Consider the following 13218-nt stretch of genomic DNA (forward strand, 5'->3'; position numbering starts at 1 on the left):
CAACCCTGTATACAGGGGACGTTCACTCACCTTAAAGATTCTTCCACGCTTCTTCATAAGTTTTCTTCTTTTGACCAGTTACCGGCCGATATTACTCTAGCCACTATCGATGTCACAAGCCTATATACCTGCATCCCACATGCATAAGGGATGCAGGCGGTTAGACATTTGATTACAGGGAATGTAGCCTATGAGGGCCCCGATATTGATTTTTTCATGACCTTACTGAATTTCACCTTAACACATAATTTTTTCATTTTTGACGGCCAGTTCTTTAGGCAGTAAACGGGGTGTGCCATGGGATCTTCTGTGGCACCCTCGTTTGCAAATGCCTATATGTGGGAGGTGGAACGAAGTCTCTTTTTCTCCAATAGTTTGGTTTCCAGTAGATTGTCTATATACTTAAAGTACTGAAACAATCTGTTTTTAATGTGGCATGGTGAGGTGGCTGATTTGCATGATATTGTCAAGGCACATAATGCCACAGACAGTCCTATTAAGTTGACACTGAGCAGCAGCAACAGTGAAATTTGCTTCCTGGATCTCAATATTAGAATACAGGAAGGCAAAGTTGTGACATCTTTGTACAAAAAACCGACAGATCGTAATACCATACTTAGATACGATAGTTGCCATCCATTATCCACTGTTAGGAGTGTACCCTATTCCCAACTGTTGAGAGTATGTAAGATTAATAGCAATATACTTGAGAGGGATAAGCAATTGGATGAAATGGAATCTAGACTACTAGCTAGAGGTTATCCACGACAATTACTGTCCCAGGCCAGAGAAAAAGCCATAAGCAAAAATAGGACCGAAAGTCTGAAGCCAAAAAGTGTTAAAAAATTGGGTGAGGTCATTCCCTGGGTTTGTGAATTTAATGCTTACAGTAATCATACACAAAAACAGGTCAAAAAGTTATGGCCTCTGGTATCAACTGACCCTGATTTGCCCGTGTTCCGACATCAGAGAGTGATGCCTAGTTACATGAAAGGGCGGAGCATCAAATATATGGTAGTTAAAACGGACATGGCAAAATTCAAGGAGACGCCAAAGCATTTTCTGCAGCGTAAGAATGGTTGCTTTAAATGCACAGGATGTACGACCTGTTCACACATGTCGGTGGGAGATAGAATTACGCATCCTTGCTCAGGTAAAATTTTTTCCATCAAATGGCCTTTAACGTGTACCACCAAATTCGTAATTTATGTCATCATTTGTCCGTGCGGTAGATACTACATTGGCAAGACCGAATGCCAGTTTAAAACCAGGATGGCACAACACAGGTTGGCTATCCGGAATGCCCTTGCATCAGGCAAGGGGGACCAACCTGTAGCCAAACATTTCTTGGAATTTAGACATACTATGGCCACTTTCAAGCACAGAATCATAGATCATGTGCCTGAGACTATGCGGGGTGGCGACAGAGGTAAAAAAAACTCTTACAATTAGAGTCTATGTGGATTCATAGACTAAACACCCTTAGACCTGCTGGTCTATATGACAATTTAGGGCTAATTAATTTCATTTAATGGAGGTTGAGATTCCCCAAAATGGCCTAGTGATGCGATATTTGTTTCACAACCCCTGTAGATCTTCAATTGTGAGGGTTTGGGCAGTCCACTGGCATTCTGAGGGTGTCAGTTTAGTTATAGGATATGTATTTATTTAAGGCAGGACAGTATTATAGAAAATTAATAAGAAAAAAATCAGAAAACAGGAAAGCTGCTATAATATCAACATCAGTTCTAGGTAACAGTGACAATTTTGAATTGTGATGTGATTCTCTATGAATTTAGAGCGAGTTTACAATGGATTGCGGTGTAGTCATTAGGTTGGTTCATTTTTATATTTTTATTTTATTTCTTTATATTTTCTTCATATATTTTTTTCATACTTTTAGCATTATGTTAAAAAAGTTGTTTTTATGTGTGCACAATTTGTTTATTAACCTGGCATCAAGTAATGAGAGCACTTTTAAATCTGATAGTGAGTCACGTTGTAACATGCAATTGTCACATTAACTGATTTAATCAGTAAGGTTCACGGCACTGTCTTATCAAGTTTGTTTACATGCTCCTCTGTTGCCAGGCAGCGTGGCCATGGACGCACCTCCAGGCGCATCATTTCCGCTGAGACGCCCGGGATGACGGGCTGGACGCCGGGACAGTGCGGCCAGCAGCACACGCTGGAGGGGATGTTCCTATGGGGGGTAAGTTCTATTTAATAACATTGATTATTGTAAAGCACTAATCCTGACGAAGGGGGAGACCCCGAAACGTTGATATGCACTATTACAAGTTATAGTTTTTTCAAGACTCTGAGTGCCGCCTCATCTTTCCATGTTGGTATTCATATGGTTTCTGTACCTGGAGGAGGGCACCTGAGCAAGCCAGCCCCATTGCCGGGGCAGTGCCCAGTGCCGGAGCATAAAAGTGGTTTTATATATTATATATATATATATATATATATATATATATATATATATATATATATATATATATATATATATATATAAAGAATGAGTGCAAAAACAGTGCTGCCTGAAAAAAAACAATTTATATTTCTATATCTATATCTATATATACACACACACACAAACACAGGTTGAGTATTCCATATCCAAATATTCCGAAATACGGAATATTCCGAAATACGGACTTTTTTGAGTGAGACTGAGATAGTGACTGAGATAGTGAAACCTTTGTTTTTTGATGTCTCAATGTACACAAACTTTGTTTAATACTCAAAGTTATTAAAAATATTGTATTAAATGACCTTCAGGCTGTGTATAAGGTGTATATGAAACATAAGTGAATTGTGTGAATGTACACACACTTTGTTTAATGCACAGAGTTATAAAAAATATTGGCTAAAATTACCTTCAGGCTGTAAATGTAACATAAATGCATTCTGTGCTTAGATTTAGGTCCCATCACCATGATATCTCATTATGGTATGCAATTATTCCAAAATACGGAAAAATCCGATATCCAAAATTCCTCTGGTCCCAAGCATTTTGGATAAGGGATACTCAACCTGAGAGATATATATATAATATATATATATATATATATATATATATATATATATATACACACACACATACATACATATATTTATATATATATATATATATATATATATACACACACACACATATATATATATATATATATATATATATATACACACACATACATACATATATATATATATATATATATATATATATATACACATACATATACACACACACACACACACACACACACTAGGTGATTCATCGCGCCCTACGGGCGCTCTTCACACCGTCGTAAGGGGCTTCGCCCCTATAACCTGTACATAAAGGTGAAGGGGTACAATAGTAGTTGTATAATGTATTGTGGTGGAATGTGGCTTTTGGAGTTGTTGAAATTTTGCATGGCAAAATATTTGTTGGATTTGTGTGTGCGGGGTACAGGTGGTCAGGGTAGGTAGCTGGAAGTTGGGATGGGTGGGGGAGTTGTTCATGTGGAGTGTGTTGGGATGATGGAGGTAATTTGGGGTAGTGTGTAGTCATGTAGGAAGGGGGGGTTGGGAGTGTTTTGGAGGGGTGTAGAATGGGGATGAAGGTGTATGGGGTAATGGTTGGGTTATGTATGTGTGGGTGTTAGGTTAAATGGGGGTTGTGATTGTGAGGTGCAGGGGTTGTGGTGGGTGAGTTGTAGGTGTGGGTGGGGTTTGTGTTGGTGGGTAGGGGGTTGGTTGTGGTAGGAGTTTTTTATGATGTATGTAGTGACAGTGTATAGAGTGGGATGGTATGCTGTGTTGTGAATGTGGAGGATGTTTTTTGTGGAAAGGGGGGTGGGGATGGGTCTGCTGTTTTAGAGGGACTGAAGAAAATGTAGTGTGTTAATGATGTGAGTGGTGGGTGGTTATCATTGGAGGGGATGGGAATAAGGGAGGTTGAAGGTAAAGTGTGTGAGGTAGGTTGGGTTTGCATACAGGTAGGGTGAGAGGGGGTGTACGGTGTGTGTATGGCATGTGTAAGGGGGAATTGATGGTGGTGTTGGGGGTGGGTGTATGTGGTGTAATGTTAGTTGGAATGGTTGGATGTTGTAGGTGTAGGTTGGCATTGGTCTGGAATGTGGGGTGGGTGGGGGTGGAGGGATGGTGTTTGGTGGAGTGTTTTGTTTGAAGGGGTAGATGTGTTAGGCTGTATGTCCGTAAGAATATGTGTTTGGTGGGTGGCCAGAGTAAGGGTGGATGGTGTATGTGGTGCCGCAACTGTATTTTTTGGTGTAGGGGTGAGGGTTGGGGGAGTGGGACTGAGGTGCTGCACTTGGTGGAGTTGTATGTGTATGGTAAAGGGGTAGGGTGTGCAAAGGTGGGATGGTGTAGGGATGTTTGGATAGGGTGATGTGTGTAGGGTGGTGTGTGCACTGAGTAGGCTAGGTGGTTGTGGAAGTGTGCATTGAGGTGCAAGGTGGGATGGATTGATGTAAGGGGTGTGGTAGGTATTGTGCATGGTTGTTATATGGATGTGTTTATGAGGTGTGGTGGTTGAATAACAGTGGGGGGTGTTGTAGTGTGTTGAGTTTGTGGGTGTTTGTGGTTTGTGTTGAGAGGTGTCATTTGGCAGATGGTGAAGGTAGTGCTGTTGTGCAGGGGGTGGTGGATGGGTGTTTGTGTTTTGTAGGCTGTGTGGGAGATATGTGGTTATTGTGGTTGTGGAATATCTTTGTGGTGTGTGTGTGGCTGTTGGGGAGGTGGTTGTGGAGTTGTGGTTGTGTTAGAAAAGAATGCAGCTGCATGGGTTAGGTTTTTTTGTGCTGCTGGTGTAATTAGAGAAGTACTGATGTTACGATATTGGTGGTAGGGTTGTGGGGTTACTGCAGTTTTGTTGGGTTGAGGCAATTTATTGGTGGTAGAGGGATGGAGGTGTGTGTTTGCGCTATAGACTGCGGGTGGAGTTGGTTTTGTTTTGTGAGGGTTGTGAAGGGAAGGATTGTGGTGGAGAGTTACTTGTAAGGGGTGCGTAGTGTATGATGTTTTGTGATGTATGGAGCTGTGGTAATTGTGTGGAGTGGGTGTGCTGGGTGTATATGTTGTGTAGTGGTGAGGGGTGATGGTGGTTGGAGGTGTAGTGTGGGATGCAGATGTGGGTTGGTAGGAGGGGGATGGGATTTGAAGTTTCCATGGGTGGAGGAGCTGCACATTGGATGGTTGGGTGTATGGTGGAGTGTTTTTTGGGTCTTGTGGTTTGTGCAGGGGAAGGGATGGGAAGGGTAGGGAAGGTTGTGAGCGTGTGGATTAGTTAGAAGGAGAAGGTTGTGTTAGGGTGGAGGGGGTGTTGGATGGGTGTTGTATTTGTGTTGTGTGCTTGGGTGGTAAGGGTTTATTGTGGGTAGGTGATGGTGTAGTGGTGTTTGGGGGGGTGTTGGAGAGGTGGTTGTCTGGGTGGTGGTGTGTGTGTTACATGTAGTGTTGGTGTGTTGTTTTTTTGGTTTATCGTAGTGAGCTGAGGGTGTTGGGGGCAGGAGTGGTGGTTATTGGGTGGTGGTGTATTGAGGCTGGGTAAGGTGTTTTGTGTGAACTGGGGGGTGGGGAAGAAGGGTTAAGGGTGAAGAGTCTGGAGGGTGAGTGCGTGTGTGACAGGTAGAAGTGGTAGGAGTATGTATGTGATGATAGTGACTTTTTGTCGTGCGTTGGGTGTACATAGTGTGTGATGTGTGTGGTCCGTAGTGGGGGTTGTAGGTTAAGGCACATGCATTAGAGGGATTTGTGGGCAGCAGACATCGGAGGCGGGTAGAGATGGTCTGAGGGTGATGGGTGCAGGAGTGGTGGGTGTTGGCTGGTGGTGTAGTCAAGATGGTTAAGGTGGTTTATGTGAGGGGGGGGCGGCATAAGGGGGAAGGGTGAAGAGGCAGGAGGGTGGTGCTGTGTGTGTGTGTGTGTACTTTAGAAGTGGTAGCAGTATGTTGTGATAGTGAGTGTTTGGCTGAGGAGGGTGTGCATATTGTGTGGTGTTTGTGGTCATTTGGGGTGGGGGGAGATAAAATATAGTCATTTGAGGGGTTTAGGGTCAGCAGACAGCGGAGGCTGGTAGAGATGGTGTGAGGGTGATGTGTGTAGGAGTGCTGGTTAGTGGGTGCTGTTGTAGTCAAGATGGGTAAGGTGTTTTGTGTGAGGATGGGGGGGTGAGAAGGTGGAAGAGTGTGGAGGGTGAGTGTGTGTGTAAGGTTGAGGTGGTAGGAGTGTGTGGTTGATGATAGTGAGTGTTTACGTGAGGTGGGTGTAGAGATGGTTTGATGTTTTTGATCTGTTGTTGGGTGGGGTGGAAGGGGTGTGGGGTGGGGTAAGCCACATGCATTAGTGGTGTTTGGGGGCAGCAAACAGAGAAGGCTGGTAGAGATGGTGTGGAGGCAGGTAAATAGGCAGGTGGGTATTGTGTGGGGCATGTTGAGCAAGGGGAGACAGGTAATTAGGTTGGTGGGTATGGTGGCCGGTATTTGCAGAGAGCAGAGGGTGGGAAATAGGCAGGTGGGTATGGTGGGCGCCATGTCCATACAGCGGAGGGTGGTACATGTTCTGGTGGGTGTCATGTACACAAAGCGAAGGCAGGTAAATAGGCAGGTGGGTATGGTGGGGGCCATGTGGAGATAGCGGAGGGTGTTAAATAGGCAGGTGGGTATGGGGTGCGGTATGTCAAAAGATTGTAGGCTGGTAAATGGGCAGGTGGGTATGGGGGTTGGCATGTTGAACAGGGTAGTCTGGTAAATAGGCAGGTAGGTATGGTGTGTGGCATGGTGAGACAGGGGAGGCTGCTAAATGGACAGGTGGGTATGGTGTTGGGCATGTTTAGACAGCGGAGGCCTTGAAATTGGCAGGTGGTTATGTGGTTGGGCATGGTGAGAGAGCAAAGGATGGGAAATAGGCAGGTGGGTATGTTGGGGGTCATGTTGAGTGGAGGCTGGAAAATATGCAGGAGGGTAAGGTGGGTGGCATGTCCAGTAATGTGTAGCTCCAGTGTAGAGCAGCGTGTGTCTGTGGGTCCTGGGCAGCATGTACATGTGGGTGTAGGGGAGGGGGGGTTGTGTTTGCAGGGTGTGGGGTGTGGTTGGGTGCTGTACAGTGGGTGTTGTGTGGGGCTGGTGGTTGGAAGGTGGTGGAGGGGGGGTTGTGGAGGCAAGCTGTGGTGTTGTGGGGTGCGGGTGGGTGCTGTAGAGTGGGTGTTGTGTGGAGCTGGGGGGTGGAAGGTGGTGGAGGGGGGTTTGTGAAGGCAGATTCTGGTGGTGTGGGGTGTGTGTGGGTGGTGTACAGTGGGTGTTGTGTGGTGCTGGGGGGGGTGTGGGTGTGGGTATGGGGTGTGGGTGTCTTGCATCTCCCGTTCTGTGCTGGATGTGAGCTGCTTCAGGTGGGAGGTGTGGAGGGGGTAGCGGAGGCAGCGTGGGGCGGAGCAGCAGGCGCCAGGGCAGCGGGTCTTATGTGCGGCAGGAGGTGGGAGCTGTGGAGGGGGGTAGCGGAGGCAGCATGTGGCGGTGCGGGTGGCTGCCAGGCAGGGTTTTGTATGTGCGGTGGGAGGTGTGTGGGGATGGCGGGGGTAGGGTAGGCAGCGTGTGGCGGTGTGGGGTGTGGGCTTTTGGATAGCGGGTGAAATGTGTGGCAGGAGGTGTGAGCTGTGGAGTGGGGTAGTGGAGGCAGCGTGTGGTGGTGCAGCAGGCTCCCGGGGTGCGGGTGTTATGTGCGGTGGGAGGTGTGAGGTGTGGAGGTGTTTGGGGAGGCAACGTGTAGGGATGAGGCGTGCTTTGGGAGGTAGTGGTTTTTCTGTGCGGGTGGAGGGTGAATCTGTGGAGTGGGGTAGCGAAGGCAGCGTGTGGCGGTGCGTGTGGCTCTCGGTTAGCGGGTGTTATGTGCGGATGGAGGCGTGAGCTGTGGCCCCCCGCAGAGGCAGCGTGCGGTGGTGCGGGTCTGTGGGTGTTATGTGCGGCAGGAGGTGGGGGCTGTGGAGGGGGGTAGCGGAGGCAGCGTGTGGGGTGCGTGAGTCTCCCGGTTAGTGGGTATTAGATGTGGTAGGAGGGGGAAGGTGGGGAGGGGGTCACGGAGGAAGCGTGCAGGGTTTGTGCGGGTCCCGGCCAGCCGGTGTTTAATGCAGCAGGAGGGGGAAGCTGTGGAAGGGGGTGGCGTAGGCAGCAAGCGGGGTGCGGGCGGCTCCCGCCCAGCGGGTATGACATGCGGCAGGAGGGGGAAACTGTGGACGGGTTTGTGGAGGCAGGGAGCGGGATGCGTGCGAGTCCCGGCCAGTGGGTATGACATGCGGCAGGAGGGGGAAGCTGTGGATGGGTTTGTGGAGGCAGGGAGCGGGGTCCGGGCGGGTCCCGGCCAGCGGGTATGACATGCGGCAGGAGGGGGAAGCTGTGGATGGGTTTGTGGAGGCAGGGAGCGGGGTGCGGGCGAGTCCCGGCCAGAGGGTATGACATGCGGCAGGAGGGGGAAGGTTTGTGGAGGCAGGGAGCGGGGTGCGGCTGGGTCCCGGCCAGCGGGTATGACATGCGGCAGGAGGGGGAAGCTGTGGATGGGTTTGTGGAGGCAGGGAGCGGGGTGCGGGCGAGTCCCGGCCAGCGGGTATGACGTGCAGCAGGAGGGGGAAGCTATGGATGGGTTTGTGGAGGCGGGGTGCGGGCGGCTCCCGGCCAGCGGGTATAACATGCGGCAGGAGGGGGAAGCTGTGGATGGGTTTGTGGAGGCAGGGAGCGGGGTCCGGGCGGGTCCCGGCCAGCGGGTATGACATGCGGCAGGAGGGGGAAGGTTTGTGGAGGCAGGGAGCGGGGTGCGGCTGGGTCCTGGCCAGCGGGTATGACATGCGGCAGGAGGGGGTAGCTGTGGATGGGTTTGTAGAGGCAGGGAGCGGGGTGCGGGCAAGTCCCGGTCAGCGGGTATTACATGCGGCAGGAGGGGGAAGCTGTGGACGGGTTTGTGGAGGCAGGGAGCGGGGTGCGGTTGGGTCCCGGCCAGCGGGTATGACATGCGGCAGGAGGGGGAAGTTGTGGATGGGTTTGTAGAGGCAGGGAGCGGGGTGCGGGCGGGTCCCGGCCAGCGGGTATGACATGCGGCAGGAGGGGGAAGGTTTGTGGAGGCAGGGAGCGGGGTGCGGGCGGGTCCCGGCCAGCGGGTGTAACATGCGGCAGGAGGTGGAAGCTGTGGATGGGTTTGTGGAGGCAGGGATCGGGGTGCGGGCGAGTCCCGGCAAGCGGGTATGACATGCGGCAGGAGGGGGAAGCTGTGGATGGGTTTGTGGAGGCAGGGAGCGGCGTGCGGGCGGATCCCGGCCAGCGGGTATGACATGCGGCAGGAGGGGGAAGGTTTGTGGAGGCAAAGAGCGGGGTGCGGGCGGAGGCAGGGAGCGGGGGCGGGTCCCGGCCAGCGGGTGTAACATGCGGCAGGAGGTGGAAGCTGTGGATGGGTTTGTGGAGGCAGGGATCGGGTGCGGGCGAGTCCCGGCAAGCGGGTATGACATGCGGCAGGAGGGGGAAGCTGTGGATGGGTTTGTGGAGAGAATGATCGGGGTGCGGTCTGGTCCCGGCCAGCGGGTATTACATGCGGCAGGTGTTATGTGCGGGAGGAGGTGGGAGGTGTGAAGGGGGTTAAGGAGGCAGCGTGTTGGGGTGGGGGGTGCGGGCTGCTGGCGTCCAGCGTATGATGTATGCGGCTGTAGGTGGGAGGTGTGGACGGGGTATTGCGTTGGCAGTCTATGGGGGTGCGGGTAGTGGGAGCAAGTTGGTAGTCTGTTAGGCAAGGAGGGTTTGGTGCGTGAGGGGTGTGTGGTACCGTGCACGTTGGGGCGTCTGTCCAGTGATGGTTGCCTCTGATGATGGATTGAGCCTGTTGTCCTGGGCAGTGGTCAGAAGCACGTGACTCCGGCCAGGGCTGTGACTCCACCCAGCGTTACGGCCAGGCACAGAATCACAGATTTGGCCTAATATATAGGTAGCGCCGTAAAGCCCGGCACTCCCTCAGCGAACTCCGTGCCCCGGTGCCCTCAGGATGGATACTTGATAGACGATACAGAAACTGCGGCACTCAGGGTTTTATATTCAATGATTTGTATTGACACACAATTACATCGCGCACCACCAGCTGGTGCGCGATGTAATTGTGTGTCAATACAAACCATTGAATATAAGACCCTGAGTGCCGCAGTTTCTGTATCGTTTATATATATATATATATATAGTGGTAGAAGTATGGCGCCACAGGTATATGTGGGCAGGCCAAGTGCAGGGTTTAAAAATACCCGGAGGTGTAGACACTCCTTTAGGGTTAAAAGGCGTCAGCTGACCCCAGACAAAGTGGCAGGGATAAGCTGCCTATTAATTAAAAATGTAAAAGAGGGGTAGGGGTAATAGCGACTAACAATGTCTACACATAAGGATATAAATATGAAGAATGAAAGGATACGTGTTTATATAAAAAGGTGGGATATTTATTAAAAAAACAGATAATTATAATTAAAAAAAATATTATTTTTAAATATGAATAAATGGGGGGGGTTTATATAAAAGAATGGGTTTAAACAATTAGGACAAATAGTATGGCTGACTAGCATATAAAATCACAGCTGGAAACATAAAAACATAAAAGTGCTTGAGATAAGAGAAAGGTGCTTATCTTAAAATGGAAAGTCACTTGAGGTACACCCAACGCGTTTCGTCCATCTGACTTCATCAAGGGGTAAAGGGCTACTGAGCAATGATTCTATTTATAGCAAAGGTAATTAGCAGACAAACTATGACATCACTTCCTCCTAGGATTGCCTGGTATTAAAGTTACATAGGAAACTGTAAAATTCAGATAAAGACAAGTGTCAGGGGTGGATGATGCAATAATAGTTTCCCAGGGCTGAGTCTAGTGTAAAAACGAGTATAGGAACTTGCAATATAAGTCAAATAAGTCCGGGGGCGCCTTAGGCGTCATTTCCGCCCCGCTTCCTGTGTCCGCGCTTTCATACTGCACGGTGCCCCACTTCCGGAATTAGCGTCTATGTTCGGGCGCGATGTTGCCCCACTTCCGGCTTGTTCTTTCTGTTAGGCATGCCACACTTCCTGTTGCAGCAGGGCGCGGCGTGGAGCTTCCACTGATAGGATGATCTGCATGGTCAATCATCCCGGCGGCCATCTTTCAGAAGCCATGGTATTCTGGACACATTTCCATAGTAGCATATTCAGCTTTCACGGAAATAATATACAAAAATAGATATAAAATGAGGATTAATGCCTTGTAAGGATTAAGTTGGTTTATATGTATACAATTGAAGCAAAGGAATTATTAAAGGGAGAAGAGTTCATATTACAAGGAGTATAAACAGATACTTATATATGAATATCGTGTCACATGACACTGGCTGCTGTGTTAGAAATAACTATTTATCTGAGGGGCGCAAGCTCAGTATATATAAATTAATTTTGTATCTCTTAAAAAATACACAAATCATGATATAGCACCATAAAATAAATGGTGCTAAATAACATATAAGAGTGTTTATAACAAGCTGTAAGACATCTTTAGAGGAGTTGGTGGTAACTTCTGGGGAAAATGGTGTCTCTTGAATATTAGTGAAGAATACGTATCAGGTGCTCATATTATAGTGTTACATTTTAATGCCAGTGAGAAATATGGCCTATACATACCGTGTATGCATCCATTACATGAGAGGTGAGGGATAAGTGTTTATGGGTGATAGACAGCCGTGATAATGTGTATACCTATATATTACAGTGGTGTATGATACATTATAAGTGAGGGAAGGAGTGCTACTTAGAAACGCTCTAAGGTGATATGATGTATCTATACAGTGTAGGTCATTACATCTTCAATTTAAGAAAATCCAAAGGCGAGCACATAAACTATCCGTGTGTCAATATTGTACATCGTAGACATGCCATAAGTCCGCCGTATCCCACATTGTACAGTACCCAATCTTCTCAAGTGGTTCCCCACTTGGTACTGGTTGGGCCCTACACTGCTTAGCTTCCAAGATCGGGCGAGATTGGGCGTCAGCCAGTGTGGTATGACTGTATCTCGTGGACAAATGACTCGATCACACAGCAATCTGAGTTTATTAGCATATTGACATACTACATCGTGCTACGTGCTTTGACTATAATTATATAAATATATAAAGTGTCAGGTGCGTAGTGGTAAAATAAAGAAACCGGGGGGTGTAGATGAGGTCGCTTCTTATCACAGAAACGGTGCGATTTCGTAACCTTCATTGAAGCCCATGGGATATGTAGTTTTCAGTTGAAAGATCCAGTACATCTTTCTCTGGGATAATTTCTTTGCTAAATCTCCTCTGTCACCGCTTGTAACATGTTCAATGGCCTTGAAGGAGAGTTCTTCCGGGTTGGAGTTGTGTTCGAGTTTGAAATGTCTGTACAGTAAATGGGTTTCTAGTTTGTTTTTGATATTGCGTACGTGTTCTTGAATCCTGATTTTCAAAGTCCTCTGTTTTCCCCACGTACTTTTTGTGGTAAGTACACTCCAAGAGGTAGATGACCGATGTACTATTGCAATTCATGAACTCCTTGATTTTGAATTCCCGAGTACCATCAGTGTTCGTGAATGTTCTCCTATTGGGAATGAGGAATCTGCAAACATTACAATGTCCGCATTTATATGCTCCAACACATTTCGGAAGAGATTGATGATTGTCCTCTGGTGGTAGTTCTCGTAGCATACTGGGTGCGAGAATGTCCTTCAGGTTTCTTGACTTGCAGAATATCAGCCCCGGTTGTGCAGGAAGAATCTCTTTAAGGATGGGGTCCATCAGGAGTATGTCCCAATGTGTTCTTAGTGAAGTTCTGATGGTATGTTCATGGCTGTTGTAAGTCGTTATAAAAGAGACTGATTCATTTTTCTCTGTCTTTTCCCTGTAAGTTAACAGATGATCTCTCTCAAGGTTTCTTGTCCTCTCAATGGCTCCATCTAATATAGCTTTGGGGTACCTTTTCTCCTCAAATCTTTTTCTGTAAATTCCTAGTTGTTCCTCACAGTCCTCGGTCTTATTACAGTTTCTCCTGATTCTATGAAATTGGGAGTAGGGTATGTTGTTTTTCCATTTCTTCGAGTGACTGCTCTTGTAATGGAGATAGCTGTTCTTGTCAACGTCTTTAATGTAGTTTTTCGTAGTGACTGCCCCTTCCTCTCCGGTTAAAATCAAATCCAGGAATTCAATCG

At 48.0% G+C, this 13218-nt stretch overlaps 1 protein-coding gene and 1 pseudogene across 1 annotated transcript in view; both read right to left on the reverse strand.

The window, feature by feature from the left end:
* AATK (apoptosis associated tyrosine kinase) overlaps window positions 1-13218 on the reverse strand; it is a 299299-nt gene that overhangs the window by 242528 nt on the left and 43553 nt on the right.
* On the reverse strand, window positions 11943-12061 carry LOC134898377 (5S ribosomal RNA; annotated as a pseudogene).

Source organism: Pseudophryne corroboree, chromosome 3, assembly GCF_028390025.1.
Source record: "Pseudophryne corroboree isolate aPseCor3 chromosome 3, aPseCor3.hap2, whole genome shotgun sequence".
Taxonomy (NCBI): Eukaryota; Metazoa; Chordata; class Amphibia; order Anura; family Myobatrachidae; genus Pseudophryne; species Pseudophryne corroboree.